Consider the following 13,033-nt stretch of genomic DNA (forward strand, 5'->3'; position numbering starts at 1 on the left):
CATGTATTTTTTTATGTTGGTCGCAATTAAGAAAATGTTCAGTTTGTCATATTTTGTTCGAACAATACAAAGTCTAATTGTATTCTAGATGGACAATTGAAATTTGAACCTATTGCCTTTGCAGAAAAATCCTTCTTCAAAGTTTTTGGGGCAGAAGAAAGCAATAAATAAGTTCTGGTTGTTACAATGCTAACGTTTTCTTCTATGCGTTTTTTATTGACCGTACCGTATTTTCATCAATTGAGACAAGATTGGATTTTCACTTTAGTTGTCAACTTAAAATGAATTAAATCGAGTTTCTTAACGCTGAGAGTAATATAACGTGATAGCTCAGATGAGATCTTTTGGCGAATTTCTTTTTTCTTCCGGAATTGTGTTTCTGATTTCTATGATAACTATCTACTTTTTTCATCTAAAATTTTTTATACAAATTCAACCTTTGAAGGTACTTTAAATGTTTAATAGAATTTTTCTACAAAACAGAGCGTTGTTTTTTTGTTTTGAACCCTGGTGGTCTAGTTGAGGTGGTCTAGCAACTGAGGTGGTCTAGCAAGTTTTTGCACACTGCATAAGGAAACTATCAAATTTTTTGGTTGCACGTGCAGGTTTCCTGCATTTATCTCTGAAAATTAACTTGGAATTCACTTGCGCGGAATCCAATGCACAGAATTCATTGGGCAACATTTCAGCAAAAAACGCAAAGTTTTTGTTCTTTGTTTGAAACAATCAATCTGCATATTCATAAGTCGTGAACTTTTTGAGTTTTCAAAAAAAATTGTTGCAAAGAAATGACAAAAAGAGCACTTTGAAGGAAAGAATGAATGCTTGGCTTCAGGGGAACACAATGTCTTATTAACTTAATGGGACGTATTGCACAAGTCATGTATTTATTTATGTTGGTCGCAATTAAGAAAATGTTTAGTTTGTCATATTTTGTTCGAACAATACAAAGTCTAGTTGTATTCTAGATGGACAATTGAAATTTGAACCTATTGCCTTTGCAGAAAAATCCTTCTTCAAATTTTTTGGGGCAGAAGAAAGCAATAAATAAGTTCTGGTTGTTACAATGCTAACGTTTTCTTTTATGCAATTTTTTTTTACCGTACCGTATTGTCATCAATTGAGACAGGATTGGATTTTCACTTTAGTTGTCAACTTAAAATGAATTAAATCGAGTTTCTTAACGCTGAGAGTAATATAATGTGATAGCTCAGATGAGATCGTTTGGCGAATTTCTTTTTTCTTCCGGAATTGTGTTTCTGATTTCTATGATAACTATCTACTTTTTTCTTGTAAAATTTTTTCTGCAGATTCAACTTTTGAAGGTACCTTAAATATTTAATAGAATCTTTTGTACAAATTAGAGCGGCGTTTTTTTGTATTCAACCCTGGTGGTCTAGTTGAGGTGGTCGAGCAACTGAGGTGGTCTAGCAAGTTTTTGCACATTGCATAAGTAAACTATCAAGTTTTTTGGTTGCACGTGCAGGTTTTCTGCCTTTATCTCTATAATTACTTTGGAATTCACTTGCGCGGAACCCAATGCAGAGAATTCATTGGGCAACATTTCAGCAGAAAACGCAAAATTTTTGTTCTTTGTTTGAAACAATCAATCTGCATATTCATAAGTCGTGAACTTTTTGGGTTTTCAAATAAAATTGTTGCAAAGAAATGACAAAAAGAGCACTTTGAAGGAAAGAATGAATGCTTGGCTTCAGGGAAACACAATGTTTTATTAACCTAATGGGACTTATTGCACAAGTCATGTATTTATTTATGTTGGTCGCAATTAAGAAAATGTTTAGTTCGTCATATTTTGTACGAACAATACAAAGTCTAGTTGTATTCTAGATGGACAATTGAAATTTGAACCTATTGCCTTTGCAGAAAAATCCTTCTTCAAATTTTTTGGGGCAGAAGAAAGCAATAAATAAGTTCTGGTTGTTACAATGCTAACGTTTTCTTTTATGCAATTTTTTTTGACCGTACCGTATTGTCATCAATTGAGACAGGATTGGATTTTCACTTTAGTTGTCAACTTAGAATGAATTAAATCGAGTTTCTTAACGCTGAGAGTAATATAATGTGATAGCTCAGATGAGATCGTTTGGCGAATTTCTTTTTTCTTCCGGAATTTTGTTTCTGATTTCTATGATAACTATCTACTTTTTTCTTCTAAAATTTTTTATGCAGATTCAACTTTTGAAGGTACCTTAAATATTTAATAGAATTTTTCTACAAAACAGAGCGGCGTTTTTTTGTATTCAACCCTGGTGGTCTAGTTGAGGTGGTCTAGCAACTGAGGTGGTCTAGCAAGTTTTTGCACATTGCATAAGTAAACTATCAAGTTTTTTGGTTGCACGTGCAGGTTTTCTGCCTTTATCTCTATAATTACTTTGGAATTCACTTGCGCGGAACCCAATACAGAGAATTCATTGGGCAACATTTCAGCAGAAAACGCAAAGTTTTTGTTCTTTGTTTGAAACAATCAATCTGCATATTCATAAGTTGTGAACTTTTTGGGTTTTCAAATAAAATTGTTGCAAAGAAATGACAAAAAGAGCACTTTGAAGGAAAGAATGAATGCTTGGCTTCAGGGAAACACAATTTTTTATTAACCTAATGGGACTTATTGCACAAGTCGTGTATTTTTTTATGTTGAACGCAATTAAGAAAATGTTTAGTTTGTCATATTTTGTTCGAACAATACAAAGTCTAGTTGTATTCTAGATGGAAATTGAAATTTGAACCTATTGCTTTTGCAGAAAAATCCTTCTTCAAAGTTTTTGGGGCAAAAGAAAGCAATAAATAAGTTCTGGTTGTTACAATGCTAACGTTTTCTTCTATGCGTTTTTTATTGACAGTACCGTATTTTCATGAATTGAGACAAGATTGTATTTTCACTTTATTTGTCAACTTAAAATGAATTAAATCGAGTTTCTTAACGCTGAGAGTAATATAACGTGATAGCTCAGATGAGATCGTTTGGCGAATTTCTGTTTTCCTCCGGAATTGTGTTTCTGATTTCTATGATAACTATCTACTTTTTTCATCTAAAATTTATATACAGATTCAACTTTTAAATGTTTAATAGAATTTTTCTGCAAAACAGAGCGGCGTTTTTTTTTTGTTTTCAACCCTGATGGTCTAGTTGAGGTGGTCTAGCAACAGAAGTGATCTAGCCAGTTTTTGCACACTGCATAAGAAAACTACCAAATTTTTTTGGTTGCACGTGCAGGTTTCCTGCATTTATCTCTAAAATTTACTTTAGAATTCACTTGCGCTGAATCCAATGCACAGAATTCATTGGGCAACATTTCAGCCGAAAACGCAAAGTTTTTGCTCTTTGTTTGAAACAATCAATCTGCATATTCATAAGTCGTGAACGTTTTGAATTTAAAAAAAATTTTTGCAAAGAAATGACAAAAAGAGCACTTTGAAGGAAAGAATGGATGCTTTGCTTCAGGGGAACACAATGTCTTATTATATTAATGGAATGTATTGCACAAGTCATGTTTTTTTTGTTGGGTGCAATTAAAACAATGTTCAGTTTGTCAATTTTTATTTGAACAGTACAAGAAGTCCATTTGTATTCTAGATGGACAATTGAAACTTGAACCTAAGGCCTTTGCAGAAAAAACCTTTTTCAAAATTTTTGGGACAGAAGAAAACAATAAGTAGGTTTTGGTTGTAACAAGGTTACCCTTTTCTTCTATGCGTTTTTTGTTAACCTTACCAAATTTTATCCATTGGGACAATCTTGGATTTTCACTATAATTGTCAACTTAAAATGCATTAAAACGATTTTCTTAACACTGAGAGTAACATAACGTAATAGAATTTGTAACATAACGAACTAACGTTTCAAGAATTTGTTTTTTTTCTTCTGGTAGTGTGTTCTTGATTTCTATGATTACTACCTATTTTTTTCAATACTATTTTTTTCATACAGATGTAACCTATAAAAGAACCTTCTATTTTTAATAACGTTTTTCTGCAAAACAGCGGCGTTGTTTGTTTTTGTCCCGTGTAAATTGTCCGTAAGCCAAAAAGTCGTAGCTTTTAATATTCATGTATGATCAATTCATTTTGCTGAAAATAATGAAGTTTCTTCTAATTTTTCCTTCAAAAATTGCCTTTCTAAATGTTTACAAAAAGAGCGAAACTTGAACTTCTGTGGCCATTGGCACTCAAGAAATTACCATTGTTAGCTTAACCATCTCTAGGCTTAATAAATTACCAACCAATGTATTAACTTGTCCCAATCAATTCGATTATGTAGTTTCTGTAAAGAAAAAAAGGACCATATGAATTAGTAAATAACATTTATTTTTTTTGCTTCTACTCCGATGACAGAGCTTTACGGGTCCTGGCATTACCAATATCTTTCAATATGAAAACCTCCCATTAGAAATTTATAGACAAAACGCTACTTTTTAGCTCTAATTACTGACAAATTGTATTCTTGAGTGGGAATAATTAAAATTATGTTTAATATTTTCTTAAAAGTAATGAAATAGAGCAAAAACATCCCATTTTTTTCAAAATTGAGGTGGTCTAATATGTTTTTGAACATTGAGTAGGAAAACCGTCCAATTTCTTTGGTTGTACGTGCAGATTTTCTGCATATATCCCTAAAATTTTTACAATTCTGTAACTGAAAAAGATGAGAACAGTTAACCCATTTGAATAAAATCTAAAATACTTTATATTACTCATTTTTAGAAAATAGACAACGCTTTAGAAATTACTGTATAGTACCAAAAATTAGCATTACTATATCTTAGAGCTGTTATGATTTCTCATTTTTATTTGAAAAACACATAAAATGCGGTACAAGTTTCCTAAAAGCAAGGTTTTAAAACAAACTATAAAGATCTTTTTAATTGCATCTTTGATTTCCAAAAATTATCTTGCTTTTAGAGATTGCAGGGAGTTAGAACAACTCAAAAAGAATTAAGCAGTGACCAAACAAAGACATAAAAATGAAACAAAAATTTTAATCAAGGAAGATTACCGAAATCGTATATGTCATTTATACAGCATGAAAACTTTGCATGAAAATTATTTTCGTTGATTATAACTTGCAGCAAAAAGTCCAAAACTCCCTGTTTACAATTTTTTTAGTGTTTCCAACTGGTGGCCAATACTAAGTAAAATTAATTTTTTATCTCCAGCATTTTTTTATGTCTCTGTAAGTTAAAAAAAATTGAAAAGATGAAAGAAAAATTAAAAAATATTCAGAATATAAACATCGCCATATTCCTCGAAAAATTCAAAAACTGAAAATGTATAGTGATCTAAATTCACTTTATCACCGGCTTCCCTTTGTTATCATTTTTACTGCTAATCGTAGCAAAAAACGTCTTGGCTTAAAAAGTGTACTTGCACTGGTGTAATCCTCAAATTATGGAAGATTGGATAGTAAAGCTTAATTCACATGAACAGATTGCCAGTTCTGGCAATTGAAATGATCGCAAATATAGCGATGATTTGTTAATTAGACAAAATTTGGGCAGTTTTGAAGGAGAGTAAACCTGAAAAAATTTGGACAGGTACTTATTGTTCTTTTTTTTGCATCTCAATTTGTCAACGTCTTTTTTTTCAAAATATTTAATGTATGAATAAATAGTATAAGGAGCAATGTATGAACTGTTTAATGTATGAATAAATAGTTTAATGTATGAATACTGTTTAATGTATGAAAACTGTTTAATGTATGAATAAATAGTATAATGAGCAATTTCTTGAAATGTTAATTTTGAGCTGTTTATGGATGGCGAATTGGAGAACCAAATATAGCTAATTTAACTGATATATAAATTTAATTGTACCACACTGACACAGGCACGAACCCACAAGTATAAAATATTATGTCAAATATCGTTTAAAACGGCTTTTTCTCTCATATTTCACAGAACCTCAACCTCTCCCTTACAGAACTCTTTCAGTTATTTTTTCTGTCTGATTATATAAGTCCAGTTTCAGTAGAGGTTACAATAGTACGAAAACTTTAGAACATTTAGTGGGTTTGGATTGTTGAAGCTACGCTCATTAAGGGACCCAAATTTATTAGTAGAAAGATCTAATAATGTAATTGAAAAACAAATGATTTCTTCGGATGTTAATCGTAAACATGGAAATCGTTGGTTTAATTGCTTGATTTGTCTATTTTCGATCTGATGCCAATAATGTTTAACTGACACATCATATAACAATATCCTTTCATGTCTTTTTAATTTTAAACTTAATTTAATTGATATTCTTTTTTTAAATTTGATTGTTATAGTTATAAGTTACATGAAGATGCACTGTATATAGATGGGATATCAGGTGAAATTTGAATTAGGCAAGAAATTCGTGCAATGTTAAAATGAAAGATTGTCGAAAACTATTGAAAACAAATACCTAAAAACAGTACTTCAAAATTCGTTGACGCTCTAGAGTTCTCAAGTATCCTTCACAAAGTTCTTTTCATGATAATTAATTATAAAGAAGCGTGAGGGCATAAGATTGTGAGAAAAAACGGGCCAAAGAGTGGAAAAAATAATACAAAATAGTTTCTCTTGCTATTTTAGATAATATTAATCTATGAGCGCGAGAAATTTGAGAAAAATGTTGTAAATGGGGGATGGACAGGAATTAAAACGTTGCAAATGCTTAATATTTAGTTATTGTAAGCTTTTATCTTGTAAAGATGACACTTGATGATTTAAGTCTTATGTGTTTTGACTGATTTTCGCCCAATTTCCTTAGAAAATTAGGTGAAAACTTTGCCTAATGTCTACAGAAAGTTTTTGCCCCATCCAGGTCCTGGCCAATATCTTGCACCCCAGGCTTCTTTTTTGCTCAATTGTTCAATTTTAGCTTAGAAATCATCAACCGGTAACTCAAGTAAAAAAAATAATTGGATTATTTTGTTTCGCATTCGCTAACAATTAGCAAGGATCCGAATCAGACTGTTTGTGACTTGGCAGTGAGCAATTGTGAAACGAGATATCCTGAAAGACACAGTGAGGTGTGGAAACGCTACAAGGACATCAAACATGAAGTTGAACAGAAGAACTTGGAACCTGTCAAAAAAGTCACATTGCGTGATTGACATGATACATTATAATGATAACCTATATTAACTTTATGCATTTCTTAGGGTAACGGCTCTAAGATGGTGACGGAGTTTCTTCAAGGAATTGTAAGATCATTTCCGGTTGGTCTTCAAAATATTGAAAATAAATGAAAATTTCTCATATGAGGTCATTTGAAAAGTATGAGTGTCCTACAGTTTTGAAAAATATTCAAGATTTAAAAAAATCAAGATAAAGCTTCAAAGTCAAAATGTAAATCGAACGTCCATTCAGGTTTCATCGCCGTTTCAGCGCAATATAATGTACGAAATGCGTTGATATTATTTAAGGATTGTGCAGAATACGTTGAGATCTGCTGAAATTTTGCAGGAAATGCGCTGAAATTGAGCTGAAGTTTTGATTTCCATTTCATTCAGTGCATATTTTTTAATTAAACTTGAGAAATTTCTCAACTCTTTTCTAACAAACTTTCAGCGCCTTGTGAACACACTCCTTTCGCAAAACTTCAGCCCATTTCCGCGTAATTTATGCGCATTTCTTTCAAAGTTTCAGAGCATTTCACTGCATTTCTTCAATGTGACCAGGTGGCGCAGCTCTTTCCAAACACTTTATTTGGACTACGCTATTCCTGCAATAATTTCTCTACAATTTTTTCAGTCCTTTTAGTTGGTTTAACTCATAAATTATAATTGTGTTCATAACATACTAAACAATTCTAACCGATCAAGCGCTCTGATAAAGTCAGCTTGAGTTATATTTCTAAGAAGATATCTATAGTTCAGTTTTATTGTTATTTTGTTTTATTTTCAAACCGTATGTAAACTCACTCCTTTTGTTAGTGTTCCTTATTTATTTTTCTCACGTAAATGCTATCAATTGGACACAAAAAAGCTATAAACTTGAATTCTTTATACAAGCACTTGGAAGCAAATCTTATTGCTAGCGTTTCCCAAAAAACCCTGAAAATTTTTGTATTTAATTTGATATGCTCACTAAAATATTTGATTTACCAAAATATTTTTGTTCATTATGTAAGGAACTCTTCAGCATTTTATTCGACAGTTTGTTATAAAAGGTTATTAAAAGTGGTGCAAAGTTAGATAAAGCTTAATTTTGCCAAAAATAAACTTTTCCTCTATAACATAATCTTAACAAAATGAGTTTTAATCAGATTTGCTCTCGCTCTGCCCACCTTTTTTCCAACCCAACTTAGTGGGGGAGGGGGTAATTATATACTCAAATGGGTCTTTTCGTCAGTCATTTTTGGCCGATCAATATATTCATTGTAGATAATCATAAAAGGAGTTTGAATTAACTATAATTTAAAAATAATAGAAATTATAGAAACTTGTTTAACAAGAGATAATATTTTTGGTGTATATTTCGTATTTGGATGTGTCTTCTTTCACCACGTCATTTTACTCAATTTTAGAACTTTTCTATTGGAATGTTATTTCAAAATTGCTTTTACAATTAAATATGGAACTGTGTGGATTTATCAAAAAACGAGCAGTGATAGGAAGGTTAGTTTTTCTCTGATTGGGAAGCTGTTTCGATAAAAAAATTTTCCCAATTTTTTTTGGTTTTTCTCATGAGATTTTTCATATCAGGGTTCTATTATTGAACAGCCCCAATCACAATTAAATGAAGCCAAAGCAACATTTCTTTGGTTTTCGAGGATCATTGCTCATGGTTTCAGGGCTCCGACAATTACTTTTTTTGAATTTTGTGTTTTCGGAATTTCTTTTTTGAATTTTGTGTTTTTCCAGCAATGTTTGTGTTTGCAGTCTTATGGCTTAGTCTGAGTAACTAAAAGTGCAGAAATTGTTGTTAAAAAGACCAAATGAGCTTATCCAATGCTTACTTTGAATGCAAACCTATTGGTTGTTATGATTTTAATAGGTTTCTTTCCCTAAAAGTTTCGCATTATCTTTTTTAAAACTCAATTCTGTGATATTATAGGTCGGTCTGACTAATAAGAATTCCTTAATGTTTCTCATTGATATCAGTCAAATTGGTGTTTCTTCAAATATTGTTTTTTATTACTTAGAAGCTACAAGTTTTCAGTTTTTTATATTTTCGATTTTTTCAATTTACAAAACTTTCGAATATTTTGGTTCTCTTTGAAGTCCTATCACGCTATATTAATTTAAAAAGTTCCCATTGTGATCGACGAGAGCCCTAGCTGAACGTAAAGATCGTTATCAGCAAATAGCTTATGGTTTTAGCAGCTTGGACCGTAGTTTCTTCTTGCAATTCTCTATTGAAATCTCTTTTTTGTTTGATGTTATTTTCAATGTTTTTCTCCTAAGAGTTAATTTTTTTTACTGACTGATCTTTTTGGCTCAAATTTAGGTATAAGTTCATCTGGTTAAGGCTGTTTGTTAAAAACCAATGGTTTTAATGGCTCTCATATTACAAGTTGTAATTAAAAGTTTTAAATTATAGTTCATATTTGTTATTCTTCTGTCTGAAGTCCATTTTTACAATACTCAGATTTTTTAATTTTTAGAAGACAATTAATAACGTAGCCAAAAAGGGTCACTGAGTATCTTATAAGATTAAAATTTCTGATACTATTCTCTCCATTTTCTAATTCCTGTTTTTTACCTGTAATTGTTCTAATTTAGGTAGTGGTAAAAATTTTTTCCTGATTAATAAGAGCTCTCAATAACTTCTTTTTAAGAGTTGATGAACTTACTTAGTTTTTTCAGTTGATAACTAAGGGTTTTGAAGCCTTTGATTTTGTTTTTTTTAAGTTTATATATTTTGAGCTGTTACCTTTTTATTGTTTTTGTGAATTTGAAATATAGTCTTATCACCAACGCTTCTATCGACTTTCGGTCAAATAAAATTAAACAACGGTACAACTGATGTTATATATCTCATTTTAACTTCTTCAACCGACTTTATGCGTTTTCATAAATTTTTTCTAAGTGAAAAATTTTTATGCTGCTTTTTTAGTGTTCTCATTAATATATTGTCCAATGATTTTCAACTTAGACCCAAGTGAACATAAACAATCTTTCAACTATACATCAATTGAAAACTACAAATAATAATTAAAATGCAAATATTTAAAATTTAGATTAAAGCTGATATTTTTAATGGCTTCAATACTTTATTTATTAGTTTAATTTTTGTAAATTTTTCTCTATTTGTGTATTTGTAGTTAATTTATATATTTATATGTTAAAAGCTATTTAAAAGTATATTAATTATATATTTAAATGCTAAATACTTTTAGGATTTTTCTATTTAAAAAGCTGTCACTTTTTCTTCCTATTGGCGACTGGTTATCTAATACCCTTTTTGACAGTCTGCATCTGCATTGAAGTGGATTTCAAGTCAATTTATGTAATTTAAACGTTATCTGATGGTGTGTTTTTGTGTTTTTAAAATTAGAAATTAAATTTTGCTGTTAAAATTTTCTTCTTTTTGGATTTTTGTCGTGGTTTTTGTCTCGTAATTGTTTTAATGGCAGGAATCATGTGTTAAGCTTATATTTTTTAAACTACTTTTAAAAATCTAACGTCTCTTTTTGTCTATCTCTTTTGATATCTTCATTTGGTGGAAGATAAAGTTAAAAATTAGGATAAGCGGTGTCCGACAATTAATTATACATTTGTGGCAAATTTAAGTATAAGCTGGGTTGGACCATTATGTGTCCTTGCATTTTGCCGAGACCCTTTTTTTTACCTCAATTTTACTTTGGTCTCAAAAACATTGTTTTCAAGTTTTGTTCTCTTAAAGTGCAAGAAATATTTTCTTATTACGGAAAGTAGTTGAGGTTATTGGTGAAATTGTCAAAAACCAAACTAAAATCGAACGGTTTTGATGTATGATGTGCGGTGAATTCGATTATAAAGTGTACGATTTGAGCTCAATGCGATGAATGCGGTGAAAAAAAACTTTTAAGCGGCGGATTTATTTTCAACTCTTAAGCGGTGAAAAATATTCACCGCTCAAAATCGCAATTCTTAAAAAAAATAATCGCTAAATTCACCGCTAATCCGACAAAGTTTTTCAATTGTAATATTTGCATCCAATTGCAAGAATAGCGCTGAATAACCAACAAACTACTAATATTGAAAAAGTTATAACATTTGTCGAACATGAGATCGAGGATCACCTTATGGATAGATAATCAGCTTATGGATAGAAGATAAGCATATTAACCAATGATGCTTTGTTTTTCTTGCCATATATGAGGAGATTAGTTGATACTTGATATTTTAGACCGCAAGTACCATATTTATGGACCGCTGCAGAAAAAGTTAGTTTTTTGTCACCTTTTCTTTAGAAGTAAGCGAATAATCAATGTTTACTATACTTCTCGTTTTAAAATGAAGGTTGTGCAGTGAACGTAGTCAAGTTGAATCAATTAGTTTTGCCTCTAGCAATTCTACTTCTCTGTCACAAGTTCCAGATTCTTTATTCGGTTCTTTTTGCTCTTGAGATTTTTAATTTCCTTGACAAGGCAGGCCAGATGCAAATTTTTCTCTTTCATCAATCTCTTTCGAATAATCGTTGACCAAAAACCAGCTTGGGTGCTGTTTCAGTGTATGTACCTTCGATGTTGCATCGAAAGCCCGCAACTGTCGGAGTAAACGTTGTATAAGAAAAATGTTTGGGTCATTAAAAAAACTCAGAATAAAATCTTGGCAAAAACATCTGCAGTTTTCTGCAGTGTTGTTGACAAAAACCAGCTTCGGTGCTGGTTCAGGTAATGTAAAAAATGTTCAGGTAATGTAAATTTCTGGGAATTTTTGTACGATCAGCGCTGATTTAAGCGGTGAAAGTTTTTTCAGTGTATTCTGTTGGTAATTGAAAATTTTTTTCACCGCTTTCTGCTGGTAGCGCAGAAGTTTTAACCACTACCAACACAATGCGCTGAAAAAAAAATCACTGCTACCAGGACACGGTGAAAAAATTTTCACCTCTAAAATTGCAAACCTTACATATTTTCACCGCTAAATTCAACGCTGATCTTACAAAAATTCACCGTTATCGAAGCATTCAACGCTAAACGATGCGGGCGCTTTGCGGTAATATATGCACTTTTACACCGCTATTCACTACTAATCTTACATTTTTTTTTACAAAATCTCTACCGGGGGACAGAAAGAGAAGACAAAAAGAGAACTTGTCCAAATTTGGAACTAAAAAAGGTGCTACTGCATGAAAACGCATTTTCACATCTACAAGACGAACATTATAGCTCTAATTAATTTACGTTACAAATGATTTGAAGAATATGAAACAGTGAAAATGCATAACGAAGCAGCAACGAGGGAAAAACGAAAACACGGTAACCCGTAAACCGAAAACTGTGTGTAGTTCAATGTGAGGGGAGAGGACGTAGTTGAGATGGAGGGGAGGTAGGTTGTTGTCGCATGGGGTTGCGGTAGTATTTTCGGTGAGGGAATGGTAAGCTAGTTGGCGAAGTACAAAAAGGGTATAAGCTCCCAGGGGGTAAGTATGTTGGGGGTAAGTGTTGAGCCACATAGGGTAGAAACAGGCGGTTGGCGGTTGGCTGACGGAGGGGTACGCAGGGGCTTAGTTTGGGTAGGATAGGTAGAGCAATAGTTGGAGGTGAGTACGTTAGGGGTGGGGGGGAGTTTAGATAGTTAGAGATTGATATGATATAAAAACGTCTTTTTCACCTTCTAAATTATCATCAGTTCTTTATAATAATATATTACAACCTAACCTACTGCTGACGTTCACTTTTTGAAAACGCAAGACAAAATTCAATTACGAAAAAACATGGTCGGACAGTGAGAAGTCAACAATTGAGTCATGGAAAAACTTGCTTGCGCAAAAAATAACTGTAAAACCTTAAAAACAAAATAAAGTCATGAATTGTCTTTCAGAAACAGAGAATAGTTTCATTATTGAGTTTGTCGAAGCCAATATTCGGGTTTCATGATGGGGTTTTATGATCAAGT

Source organism: Convolutriloba macropyga, chromosome 3 (genome assembly GCF_964194025.1).
Source record: "Convolutriloba macropyga chromosome 3, txConMacr16.3, whole genome shotgun sequence".
Classification (NCBI taxonomy): Eukaryota; Metazoa; Xenacoelomorpha; order Acoela; family Convolutidae; genus Convolutriloba; species Convolutriloba macropyga.